Here is a 14718-nt window from a genome sequence, read left to right on the forward strand (position 1 = left end):
AGAAGCATTGTGTGAAACTTATTTCTGATATGTTCATTAAGCTAACAGAGTTAAACCATACTTTTGATTGCGCAGTTCTGAACACTCTTTCTGTAGAAAATGCAAGTGGACATTCGGATCGCTAAGAGGGCAATAGTGGAAAAAGGAATATATTCAAATATAAACTACACAGTAGCATTCTGTGAAAATTCTTTCTCTTCTGTGCATTCAACTAACAGAGTTGAACCTTACTTTTGATTGAGCCGTTCTGAAACACTCTTTCTCTAGAAACTGCAATTGGACATGCTAAGCGCTAAGAGGCCTACATTGGGAAAAAGAATATCTTCAAATAAAAACTACACAGATGCATTCTGTGAAACTTATTTCTGATCTGTAAATTCAGTTAACAGAGATAAAACATATTTTTGATTGAGCAGTTATGAAACACTCTTTTTGTAGAAAATGCAAGTGGAGATTCGGAGCGCTAAGAGGGTAATAGTGGAAAAAGGAATGTCTTCAAATATAAGCTACACAGAATCATTCGGTGAAACTTCTTTCTGATCTGTGCATTCAGCTAACAGAGTTAAACCATACTTTTGATTGAGCAGATCTGAACACTCTTTCTGTAGAAAATGCAACTGGACATTTGGAGCGCTAAGAGCGTTGTAGTGGAAAAAGGAATATATTCAAATATAAACTACACAGAAGCATTCTGTGAAACTTCTTTCTGATCTGAGCATTCAGCTAACAGAGTTAAACCATACTTTTGATTGAGCAGTTTTGAAACACTCTGTCTGTAGAAAATGCAACTTGACATTCGTAGCGCAAAGTGGGTAATAGTGGAAAAAAGAATATGTTCAAATATAAACTACACAGAAGCATTGTATGAAACTTCTTTCTGTTCTGTGCATTCAACTAACAGAGTTGAACCTCACTTTTGATTGAGCCCTTCTGAAACACTCTTTCTGTAGAAACTGCAATTGGACATTCTGAGCGCTAGGAGGCCTATATTGGGAAAAAGAATGTCTACAAATAAAAAATACACAGAAGAATTGTGTGAAACTTTTTCTGTTCTGTTTGTTCAACTAAAAGAGTTGAACCTTAGTTTTGATTGAGCCGTTCTGAAACACTCTTTCTGTAGAAAATGCAAGTGGAGATTCGGAGCGCTAAGAGGGTTATAGTGGAAAAAGGAATGTCTCCAAATATAAACTACACAGAATCATTCTGTAAAACTTCTTTCTGATCTGTGCATTCAGCTAACAGAGTTAAACCATACTTTTGATTGAGCAGATCTGAACACTCTTTCTGTAGAAAATGCAACTGGACATTTGGAGCGCTATGAGAGTAGTAGTGGAAAAAGGAATATATTCATATATAAACTACACAGAAGCATTCTGTGAAACTTCTTTCTGATCTGAGCATTCAGCTAACAGAGTTAAACCATACTTTTGATTGAGCAGTTTTGAAACACTCTGTCTGTAGAAAATGCAACTGGACATTCGTAGCGCTAAGTGGGTAATAGTGGAAAAAAGATTATGTTCAAATATAAACTACACAGAAGCATTGTATGAAACTTCTTTCTGTTCTGTGCATTCAACTAACAGAGTTGAACCTTACTTTTGATTGAGCCGTTCTGAAACACTCTTTCTGTAGAAACTGCAATTGGACATTCTGAGCGCTAAGAGGCCTATATTGGGAAAAAGAATGTCTACAAATAAAAACTACACAGAAGAATTGTGTGAAACTTCTTTCTGTTCTGTTTGTTCAACTAAAAGAGTTGAACCTTAGTTTTGATTGAGCCGTTCTGAAACACTCTTTCTGTAGAAAATGCAAGTGGAGATTCGGAGCGCTAAGAGGGTAATAGTGGATAAAGGAATGTCTCCAAATATAAACTACAGAGAATCATTCTGTGAAACTTCTTTCTGATCTGTGCATTCAGCTAACAGATTTAAACCATACTTTTGATTGAGCAGATCTGAACACTCTTTCTGTAGAAAATGCAACTGGACAATTGGAGCGCTAAGAGAGTAGTAGTGGAAAAAGTAATATATTCAAATATAAACTACACAGAAGCATTCTGTGAAACTTCTTTCTGATCTGAGCATTCAGCTAACAGAGTTAAACCATATTTTTGATTGAGCAGTTTTGAAACACTCTGTCTGTAGAAAATGCAACTGGACATTCGTAGCGCTAAGTGGGTAATAGTGGAAAAAAGAATATGTTCAAATATAAACTACACAGAAGCATTGTATGAAACGTCTTTCTGTTCTGTGCATTCAACTAACAGAGTTGAAACTTACTTTTGATTGAGCCTTTCTGAAACACTCTTTCTGTAGAAACTGCAATTGGACATTCTGAGCGCTAAGAGGCCTATATTGGGAAAAATAATATCTTCAAATAAAAACTACACAGAAGCATTGTGTGAAACTTATTTCTGATATGTTCATTAAGCTAACAGAGTTAAACCATACTTTTGATTGCGCAGTTCTGAACACTCTTTCTGTAGAAAATGCAAGTGGACATTCGGATCGCTAAGAGGGCAATAGTGGAAAAAGGAATATATTCAAATATAAACTACACAGTAGCATTCTGTGAAAATTCTTTCTGTTCTGTTCATTCAACTAACAGAGTTGAATCTTACTTTTGATTGAGCCGTTCTGAAACACTCTTTCTGTAGAAACTGCAATTGGACATGCTAAGCGCTAAGAGGCCTACATTGGGAAAAAGAATATCTTCAAATAAAAACTACACAGATGCATTCTGTGAAACTTATTTCTGATCTGTAAATTCAGTTAACAGAGATAAAACATATTTTTGATTGAGCAGTTATGAAACACTCTTTTTGTAGAAAATGCAAGTGGAGATTCGGAGCGCTAAGAGGGTAATAGTGGAAAAAGGAATGTCTTCAAATATAAACTACACAGAATCATTCGGTGAAACTTCTTTCTGATCTGTGCATTCAGCTAACAGAGTTAAACCATACTTTTGATTGAGCAGATCTGAACACTCTTTCTGTAGAAAATGCAACTGGACATTTGGAGCGCTAAGAGCGTAGTAGTGGAAAAAGGAATATATTCAAATATAAACTACACAGAAGCATTCTGTGAAACTTCTTTCTGATCTGAGCATTCAGCTAACAGAGTTAAACCATACTTTTGATTGAGCAGTTTTGAAACACTCTGTCTGTAGAAAATGCAACTGGACATTCGTAGCGCTAAGTGGGTAATAGTGGAAAAAAGAATATGTTCAAATATAAACTACACAGAAGCATTGTATGAAACTTCTTTCTGTTCTGTGCATTCAACTAACAGAGTTGAACCTTACTTTTGATTGAGCCGTTCTGAAACACTCTTTCTGTAGAAACTGCAATTGGACATTCTGAGCGCTAAGAGGCCTATATTGGGAAAAAGAATGTCTACAAATAAAAACTACACAGAAGAATTGTGTGAAACTTCTTTCTGTTCTGTTTGTTCAACTAAAAGAGTTGAAACTTAGTTTTGATTGAGCCGTTCTGAAACACTCTTTCTGTAGAAAATGCAAGTGGAGATTCGGAGCGCTAAGAGGGTAATAGTGGAAAAAGGAATGTCTTCAAATATAAACTACACAGAATCATTCGGTGAAACTTCTTTCTGATCTGTGCATTCAGCTAACAGAGTTAAACCATACTTTTGATTGAGCAGATCTGAACACTCTTTCTGTAGAAAATGCAACAGGACATTTGGAGCGCTAAGAGCGTAGTAGTGGAAAAAGTAATATATTCAAATATAAACTACACAGAAGCATTCTGTGAAACTTCTTTCTGATCTGAGCATTCAGCTAAAAGAGTTAAACCATACTTTTGATTGAGCAGTTTTGAAACACTCTGTCTGTAGAAAATGCAACTGGACATTCGTAGCGCTAAGTGGGTAATAGTGGAAAAAAGAATATGTTCAAATATAAACTACACAGAAGCATTGTATGAAACTTCTTTCTGTTCTGTGCATTCAACTAACAGAGTTGAACCATACTTTTGATTGAGCCGTTCTGAAACACTCTTTCTGTAGAAACTGCAATTGGACATTCTGAGCGCTAGGAGGCCTATATTGGGAAAAAGAATATCTACCATTAAAAACTACACAGAAGAATTGTGTGAAACTTCTTTCTGTTCTGTTTGTTCAACTAAAAGAGTCGAACCTTAGTTTTGATTGAGCCGTTCTGAAACACTCTTTCTGTAGAAAATGCAAGTGGAGATTCGGAGCGCTAAGAGGGTAATAGTGGAAAAAGGAATGTCTCCAAATATAAACTACACAGAATCATTCTGTGAAACATCTTTCTGATCTGTGCATTCAGCTAACAGAGTTAAACCATACTTTTGATTGAGCAGATCTGAACACTCTTTCTGTAGAAAATGCAACTGGACATTTGGAGCGCTAAGAGAGTAGTAGTGGAAAAAGGAATATATTCAAATATAAACTACACAGAAGCATTCTGTGAAACTTCTTTCTGATCTGAGCATTCAGCTAACAGAGTTAAACCATACTTTTGATTGAGCAGTTTTGAAACACTCTGTCTGTAGAAAATGCAACTGGACATTCGTAGCGCTAAGTGGGTAATAGTGGAAAAAAGAATATGTTCAAATATAAACTACACAGAAGCATTGTATGAAACTTCTTTCTGTTCTGTGCATTCAACTAACGGAGTTGAACCTTACTTTTGATTGAGCCGTTCTGAAACACTCTTTCTGTAGAAACTGCAATTGGACATGCTAAGCGCTAAGAGGCCTACATTGGGAAAAAGAATATCTTCAAATAAAAACTACACAGATGCATTCTGTGAAACTTATTTCTGATCTGTAAATTCAGTTAACAGAGATAAAACATATTTTTGATTGAGCAGTTATGAAACACTCTTTTTGTAGAAAATGCAAGTGGAGATTCGGAGCGCTAAGAGGGTAATAGTGGAAAAAGGAATGTCTTCAAATATAAACTACACAGAATCATTCGGTGAAACTTCTTTCTGATCTGTGCATTCAGCTAACAGAGTTAAACCATACTTTTGATTGAGCAGATCTGAACACTCTTTCTGTAGAAAATGCAACTGGACATTTGGAGCGCTAAGAGCGTAGTAGTGGAAAAAGGAATATATTCAAATATAAACTACACAGAAGCATTCTGTGAAACTTCTTTCTTATCTGAGCATTCAGCTAACAGAGTTAAACCATACTTTTGATTGAGCAGTTTTGAAACACTCTGTCTGTAGAAAATGCAACTGGACATTCGTAGCGCTAAGTGGGTAATAGTGGAAAAAAGAATATGTTCAAATATAAACTACACAGAAGCATTGTATGAAACTTCTTTCTGTTCTGTGCATTCAACTAACAGAGTTGAACCTTACTTTTGATTGAGCCGTTCTGAAACACTCTTTCTGTAGAAACTGCAATTGGACATTCTGAGCGCTAAGAGGCCTATATTGGGAAAAAGAATGTCTACAAATAAAAACTACACAGAAGAATTGTGTGAAACTTCTTTCTGTTCTGTTTGTTCAACTAAAAGAGTTGAACCTTAGTTTTGATTGAGCCGTTCTGAAACACTCTTTCTGTAGAAAATGCAAGTGGAGATTCGGAGCGCTAAGAGGGTAATTGTGGATAAAGGAATGTCTCCAAATATAAACTACAGAGAATCATTCTGTGAAACTTCTTTCTGATCTGTGCATTCAGCTAACAGAGTTAAACCATACTTTTGATTGAGCAGATCTGAACACTCTTTCTGTAGAAAATGCAACTGGACAATTGGAGCGCTAAGAGAGTAGTAGTGGAAAAAGTAATATATTCAAATATAAACTACACAGAAGCATTCTGTGAAACTTCTTTCTGATCTGAGCATTCAGCTAACAGAGTTAAACCATATTTTTGATTGAGCAGTTTTGAAACACTCTGTCTGTAGAAAATGCAACTGGACATTCGTAGCGCTAAGTGGGTAATAGTGGAAAAAATAATATGTTCAAATATAAACTACACAGAAGCATTGTATGAAACGTCTTTCTGTTCTGTGCATTCAACTAACAGAGTTGAACCTTACTTTTGATTGAGCCTTTCTGAAACACCCTTTCTGTAGAAACTGCAATTGGACATTCTGAGCGCTAAGAGGCCTATATTGGGAAAAATAATATCTTCAAATAAAAACTACACAGAAGCATTGTGTGAAACTTATTTCTGATATGTTCATTAAGCTAACAGACTTAAACCATACTTTTGATTGCGCAGTTCTGAACACTCTTTCTGTAGAAAATGCAAGTGGACATTCGGATCGCTAAGAGGGCAATAGTGGAAAAAGGAATATATTCAAATATAAACTACACAGTAGCATTCTGTGAAAATTCTTTCTGTTCTGTTCATTCAACTAACAGAGTTGAATCTTACTTTTGATTGAGCCGTTCTGAAACACTCTTTCTGTAGAAACTGCAATTGGACATGCTAAGCGCTAAGAGGCCTACATTGGGAAAAAGAATATCTTCAAATAAAAACTACACAGATGCATTCTGTGAAACTTATTTCTGATCTGTAAATTCAGTTAACAGAGATAAAACATATTTTTGATTGAGCAGTTATGAAACACTCTTTTAGTAGAAAATGAAAGTGGAGATTCGGAGCGCTAAGAGGGTAATAGTGGAAAAAGGAATGTCTTCAAATATAAACTACACAGAATCATTCGGTGAAACTTCTTTCTGATCTGTGCATTCAGCTAACAGAGTTAAACCATACTTTTGATTGAGCAGATCTGAACACTCTTTCTGTAGAAAATGCAACTGGACATTTGGAGCGCTAAGAGCGTAGTAGTGGAAAAAGGAATATATTCAAATATAAACTACACAGAAGCATTCTGTGAAACTTCTTTCTGATCTGAGCATTCAGCTAACAGAGTTAAACCATACTTTTGATTGAGCAGTTTTGAAACACTCTGTCTGTAGAAAATGCAACTGGACATTCGTAGAGCTAAGTTGGTAATAGTGGAAAAAAGAATATGTTCAAATATAAACTACACAGAAGCATTGTATGAAACTTCTTTCTGTTCTGTGCATTCAACTAACAGAGTTGAACCTTACTTTTGATTGAGCCGTTCTGAAACACTCTTTCTGTAGAAACTGCAATTGGACATTCTGAGCGCTAAGAGGCCTATATTGGGAAAAAGAATGTCTACAAATAAAAACTACACAGAAGAATTGTGTGAAACTTCTTTCTGTTCTGTTTGTTCAACTTAAAGATTTGAAACTTAGTTTTGATTGAGCCGTTCTGAAACACTCTTTCTGTAGAAAATGCAAGTGGAGATTCGGAGCGCTAAGAGGGTAATAGTGGAAAAAGGAATGTCTTCAAATATAAACTACACAGAATCATTCGGTGAAACTTCTTTCTGATCTGTGCATTCAGCTAACAGAGTTAAACCATACTTTTGATTGAGCAGATCTGAACACTCTTTCTGTAGAAAATGCAACAGGACATTTGGAGCGCTAAGAGCGTAGTAGTGGAAAAAGTAATATATTCAAATATAAACTACACAGAAGCATTCTGTGAAACTTCTTTCTGATCTGAGCATTCAGCTAAAAGAGTTAAACCATACTTTTGATTGAGCAGTTTTGAAACACTCTGTCTGTAGAAAATGCAACTGGACATTCGTAGCGCTAAGTGGGTAATAGTGGAAAAAAGAATATGTTCAAATATAAACTACACAGAAGCATTGTATGAAACTTCTTTCTGTTCTGTGCATTCAACTAACAGAGTTGAACCTTACTTTTGATTGAGCCGTTCTGAAACACTCTTTCTGTAGAAACTGCAATTGGACATTCTGAGCGCTAGGAGGCCTATATTGGGAAAAAGAATATCTACCATTAAAAACTACACAGAAGAATTGTGTGAAACTTCTTTCTGTTCTGTTTGTTCAACTAAAAGAGTCGAACCTTAGTTTTGATTGAGCCGTTCTGAAACACTCTTTCTGTAGAAAATGCAAGTGGAGATTCGGAGCGCTAAGAGGGTAATAGTGGAAAAAGGAATGTCTCCAAATATAAACTACACAGAATCATTCTGTGAAACTTCTTTCTGATCTGTGCATTCAGCTAACAGAGTTAAACCATACTTTTGATTGAGCAGATCTGAACACTCTTTCTGTAGAAAATGCAACTGGACATTTGGAGCGCTAAGAGAGTAGTAGTGGAAAAAGGAATATATTCAAATATAGACTACACAGAAGCATTCTGTGAAACTTCTTTCTGATCTGAGGATTCAGCTAACAGAGTTAAACCATACTTTTGATTGAGCAGTTTTGAAACACTCTGTCTGTAGAAAATGCAACTGGACATTCGTAGCGCTAAGTGGGTAATAGTGGAAAAAAGAATATGTTCAAATATAAACTACACAGAAGCATTGTATGAAACTTCTTTCTGTTCTGTGCATTCAACTAACAGAGTTGAACCTTACTTTTGATTGAGCCGTTCTGAAACACTCTTTCTGTAGAAACTGCAATTGGACATGCTAAGCGCTAAGAGGCCTACATTGGGAAAAAGAATATCTTCAAATAAAAACTACACAGATGCATTCTGTGAAACTTATTTCTGATCTGTAAATTCAGTTAACAGAGATAAAACATATTTTTGATTGAGCAGTTCTGAACACTCTTTCTGTAGAAAATGCAAGTGGACATTCGGATCGCTAAGAGGGCAATAGTGGAAAAGGAATATATTCAAATATAAACTACACAGTAGCATTCTGTGAGAATTCTTTCTGTTCTGTTCATTCAACTAACAGAGTTGAATCTTACTTTTGATTGAGCCGTTCTGAAACACTCTTTCTGTAGAAACTGCAATTGGACATGCTAAGCGCTAAGAGGCTTACATTGGGAAAAAGAATATCTTCAAATAAAAACTACACAGATGCATTCTGTGAAACTTATTTCTGATCTGTAAATTCAGTTAACAGAGATAAAACATATTTTTGATTGAGCAGTTATGAAACACTCTTTTTGTAGAAAATGCAAGTGGAGATTCGGAGCGCTAAGAGGGTAATAGTGGAAAAAGGAATGTCTTCAAATATAAACTACACAGAATCATTCGGTGAAACTTCTTTCTGATCTGTGCATTCAGCTAACAGAGTTAAACCATACTTTTGATTGAGCAGATCTGAACACTCTTTCTGTAGAAAATGCAACTGGACATTTGGAGCGCTAAGAGCGTAGTAGTGGAAAAAGGAATATATTCAAATATAAACTACACAGAAGCATTCTGTGAAACTTCTTTCTGATCTGAGCATTCAGCTAACAGAGTTAAACCATACTTTTGATTGAGCAGTTTTGAAACACTCTGTCTGTAGAAAATGCAACTGGACATTCGTAGCGCTAAGTGGGTAATAGTGGAAAAAAGAATATGTTCAAATATAAACTACACAGAAGCATTGTATGAAACTTCTTTCTGTTCTGTGCATTCAACTAACAGAGTTGAACCTTACTTTTGATTGAGCCGTTCTGAAACACTCTTTCTGTAGAAACTGCAATTGGACATTCTGAGCGCTAAGAGGCCTATATTGGGAAAAAGAATGTCTACAAATAAAAACTACACAGAAGAATTGTGTGAAACTTCTTTCTGTTCTGTTTGTTCAACTAAAAGAGTTGAAACTTAGTTTTGATTGAGCCGTTCTGAAACACTCTTTCTGTAGAAAATGCAAGTGGAGATTCGGAGCGCTAAGAGGGTAATAGTGGAAAAAGGAATGTCTTCAAATATAAACTACACAGAATCATTCGGTGAAACTTCTTTCTGATCTGTGCATTCAGCTAACAGAGTTAAACCATACTTTTGATTGAGCAGATCTGAACACTCTTTCTGTAGAAAATGCAACAGGACATTTGGAGCGCTAAGAGCGTAGTAGTGGAAAAAGTAATATATTCAAATATAAACTACACAGAAGCATTCTGTGAAACTTCTTTCTGATCTGAGCATTCAGCTAAAAGAGTTAAACCATACTTTTGATTGAGCAGTTTTGAAACACTCTGTCTGTAGAAAATGCAACTGGACATTCGTAGCGCTAAGTGGGTAATAGTGGAAAAAAGAATATGTTCAAATATAAACTACACAGAAGCATTGTATGAAACTTCTTTCTGTTCTGTGCATTCAACTAACAGAGTTGAACCATACTTTTGATTGAGCCGTTCTGAAACACTCTTTCTGTAGAAACTGCAATTGGACATTCTGAGCGCTAGGAGGCCTATATTGGGAAAAAGAATATCTACCATTAAAAACTACACAGAAGAATTGTGTGAAACTTCTTTCTGTTCTGTTTGTTCAACTAAAAGAGTCGAACCTTAGTTTTGATTGAGCCGTTCTGAAACACTCTTTCTGTAGAAAATGCAAGTGGAGATTCGGAGCGCTAAGAGGGTAATAGTGGAAAAAGGAATGTCTCCAAATATAAACTACACAGAATCATTCTGTGAAACTTCTTTCTGATCTGTGCATTCAGCTAACAGAGTTAAACCATACTTTTGATTGAGCAGATCTGAACACTCTTTCTGTAGAAAATGCAACTGGACATTTGGAGCGCTAAGAGAGTAGTAGTGGAAAAAGGAATATATTCAAATATAAACTACACAGAAGCATTCTGTGAAACTTCTTTCTGATCTGAGCATTCAGCTAACAGGGTTAAACCATACTTTTGATTGAGCAGTTTTGAAACACTCTGTCTGTAGAAAATGCAACTGGACATTCGTAGCGCTAAGTGGGTAATAGTGGAAAAAAGAATATGTTCAAATATAAACTACACAGAAGCATAGTATGAAACTTCTTTCTGTTCTGTGCATTCAACTAACAGAGTTGAACCTTACTTTTGATTGAGCCGTTCTGAAACACTCTTTCTGTAGAAACTGCAATTGGACATGCTAAGCGCTAAGAGGCCTACATTGGGAAAAAGAATATCTTCAAATAAAAACTACACAGATGCATTCTGTGAAACTTATTTCTGATCTGTAAATTCAGTTAACAGAGATAAAACATATTTTTGATTGAGCAGTTATGAAACACTCTTTTTGTAGAAAATGCAAGTGGAGATTCGGAGCGCTAAGAGGGTAATAGTGGAAAAAGGAATGTCTTCAAATATAAACTACACAGAATCATTCGGTGAAACTTCTTTCTGATCTGTGCATTCAGCTAACAGAGTTAAACCATACTTTTGATTGAGCAGATCTGAACACTCTTTCTGTAGAAAATGCAACTGGACATTTGGAGCGCTAAGAGCGTAGTAGTGGAAAAAGGAATATATTCAAATATAAACTACACAGAAGCATTCTGTGAAACTTCTTTCTTATCTGAGCATTCAGCTAACAGAGTTAAACCATACTTTTGATTGAGCAGTTTTGAAACACTCTGTCTGTAGAAAATGCAACTGGACATTCGTAGCGCTAAGTGGGTAATAGTGGAAAAAAGAATATGTTCAAATATAAACTACACAGAAGCATTGTATGAAACTTCTTTCTGTTCTGTGCATTCAACTAACAGAGTTGAACCTTACTTTTGATTGAGCCGTTCTGAAACACTCTTTCTGTAGAAACTGCAATTGGACATTCTGAGCGCTAAGAGGCCTATATTGGGAAAAAGAATGTCTACAAATAAAAACTACACAGAAGAATTGTGTGAAACTTCTTTCTGTTCTGTTTGTTCAACTAAAAGAGTTGAACCTTAGTTTTGATTGAGCCGTTCTGAAACACTCTTTCTGTAGAAAATGCAAGTGGAGATTCGGAGCGCTAAGAGTGTAATAGTGGATAAAGGAATGTCTCCAAATATAAACTACAGAGAATCATTCTGTGAAACTTCTTTCTGATCTGTGCATTCAGCTAACAGAGTTAAACCATACTTTTGATTGAGCAGATCTGAACACTCTTTCTGTAGAAAATGCAACTGGACAATTGGAGCGCTAAGAGAGTAGTAGTGGAAAAAGTAATATATTCAAATATAAACTACACAGAAGCATTCTGTGAAACTTCTTTCTGATCTGAGCATTCAGCTAACAGAGTTAAACCATATTTTTGATTGAGCAGTTTTGAAACACTCTGTCTGTAGAAAATGCAACTGGACATTCGTAGCGCTAAGTGGGTAATAGTGGAAAAAAGAATATGTTCAAATATAAACTACACAGAAGCATTGTATGAAACGTCTTTCTGTTCTGTGCATTCAACTAACAGAGTTGAACCTTACTTTTGATTGAGCCTTTCTGAAACACTCTTTCTGTAGAAACTGCAATTGGATATTCTGAGCGCTAAGAGGCCTATATTGGGAAAAATAATATCTTCAAATAAAAACTACACAGAAGCATTGTGTGAAACTTATTTCTGATATGTTCATTAAGCTAACAGAGTTAAACCATACTTTTGATTGCGCAGTTCTGAACACTCTTTCTGTAGAAAATGCAAGTGGACATTCGGATCGCTAAGAGGGCAATAGTGGAAAAAGGAATATATTCAAATATAAACTACACAGTAGCATTCTGTGAAAATTCTTTCTGTTCTGTTCATTCAACTAACAGAGTTGAATCTTACTTTTGATTGAGCCGTTCTGAAACACTCTTTCTGTAGAAACTGCAATTGGACATGCTAAGCGCTAAGAGGCCTACATTGGGAAAAAGAATATCTTCAAATAAAAACTACACAGATGCATTCTGTGAAACTTATTTCTGATCTGTAAATTCAGTTAACAGAGATAAAACATATTTTTGATTGAGCAGTTATGAAACACTCTTTTTGTAGAAAATGCAAGTGGAGATTCGGAGCGCTAAGAGGGTAATAGTGGAAAAAGGAATGTCTTCAAATATAAACTACACAGAATCATTCGGTGAAACTTCTTTCTGATCTGTGCATTCAGCTAACAGAGTTAAACCATACTTTTGATTGAGCAGATCTGAACACTCTTTCTGTAGAAAATGCAACTGGACATTTTGAGCGCTAAGAGCGTAGTAGTGGAAAAAGGAATATATTCAAATATAAACTACACAGAAGCATTCTGTGAAACTTCTTTCTGATCTGAGCATTCAGCTAACAGAGTTAAACCATACTTTTGATTGAGCAGTTTTGAAACACTCTGTCTGTAGAAAATGCAACTGGACATTCGTAGCGCTAAGTGGGTAATAGTGGAAAAAAGAATATGTTCAAATATAAACTACACAGAAGCATTGTATGAAACTTCTTTCTGTTCTGTGCATTCAACTAACAGAGTTGAACCTTACTTTTGATTGAGCCGTTCTGAAACACTCTTTCTGTAGAAACTGCAATTGGACATTCTGAGCGCTAAGAGGCCTATATTGGGAAAAAGAATGTCTACAAATAAAAACTACACAGAAGAATTGTGTGAAACTTCTTTCTGTTCTGTTTGTTCAACTAAAAGAGTTGAAACTTAGTTTTGATTGAGCCGTTCTGAAACACTCTTTCTGTAGAAAATGCAAGTGGAGATTCGGAGCGCTAAGAGGGTAATAGTGGAAAAAGGAATGTCTTCAAATATAAACTACACAGAATCATTCGGTGAAACTTCTTTCTGATCTGTGCATTCAGCTAACAGAGTTAAACCATACTTTTGATTGAGCAGATCTGAACACTCTTTCTGTAGAAAATGCAACAGGACATTTGGAGCGCTAAGAGCGTAGTAGTGGAAAAAGTAATATATTCAAATATAAACTACACAGAAGCATTCTGTGAAACTTCTTTCTGATCTGAGCATTCAGCTAAAAGAGTTAAACCATACTTTTGATTGAGCAGTTTTGAAACACTCTGTCTGTAGAAAATGCAACTGGACATTCGTAGCGCTAAGTGGGTAATAGTGGAAAAAAGAATATGTTCAAATATAAACTACACAGAAGCATTGTATGAAACTTCTTTCTGTTCTGTGCATTCAACTAACAGAGTTGAACCATACTTTTGATTGAGCCGTTCTGAAACACTCTTTCTGTAGAAACTGCAATTGGACATTCTGAGCGCTAGGAGGCCTATATTGGGAAAAAGAATATCTACCATTAAAAACTACACAGAAGAATTCTGTGAAACTTCTTTCTGTTCTGTTTGTTCAACTAAAAGAGTCGAACCTTAGTTTTGATTGAGCCGTTCTGAAACACTCTTTCTGTAGAAAATGCAAGTGGAGATTCGGAGCGCTAAGAGGGTAATAGTGGATAAAGGAATGTCTCCAAATATAAACTACAGAGAATCATTCTGTGAAACTTCTTTCTGATCTGTGCATTCAGCTAACAGAGTTAAACCATACTTTTGATTGAGCAGATCTGAACACTCTTTCTGTAGAAAATGCAACTGGACAATTGGAGCGCTAAGAGAGTAGTAGTGGAAAAAGTAATATATTCAAATATAAACTACACAGAAGCATTCTGTGAAACTTTTTTCTGATCTGAGCATTCAGCTAACAGAGTTAAACCATATTTTTGATTGAGCAGTTTTGAAACACTCTGTCTGTAGAAAATGCAACTGGACATTCGTAGCGCTAAGTGGGTAATAGTGGAAAAAAGAGTATGTTCAAATATAAACTACACAGAAGCATTGTATGAAACGTCTTTCTGTTCTGTGCATTCAACTAACAGAGTTGAACCTTACTTTTGATTGAGCCTTTCTGAAACACTCTTTCTGTAGAAACTGCAATTGGACATTCTGAGCGCTAAGAGGCCTATATTGGGAAAAAAAATATCTTCAAATAAAAACTACACAGAAGCATTGTGTGAAACTTATTTCTGATATGTTCATT

The sequence above is a fragment of the Symphalangus syndactylus genome, chromosome Y (genome assembly GCF_028878055.3).
Source record: "Symphalangus syndactylus isolate Jambi chromosome Y, NHGRI_mSymSyn1-v2.1_pri, whole genome shotgun sequence".
Lineage (NCBI taxonomy): Eukaryota > Metazoa > Chordata > Mammalia > Primates > Hylobatidae > Symphalangus > Symphalangus syndactylus.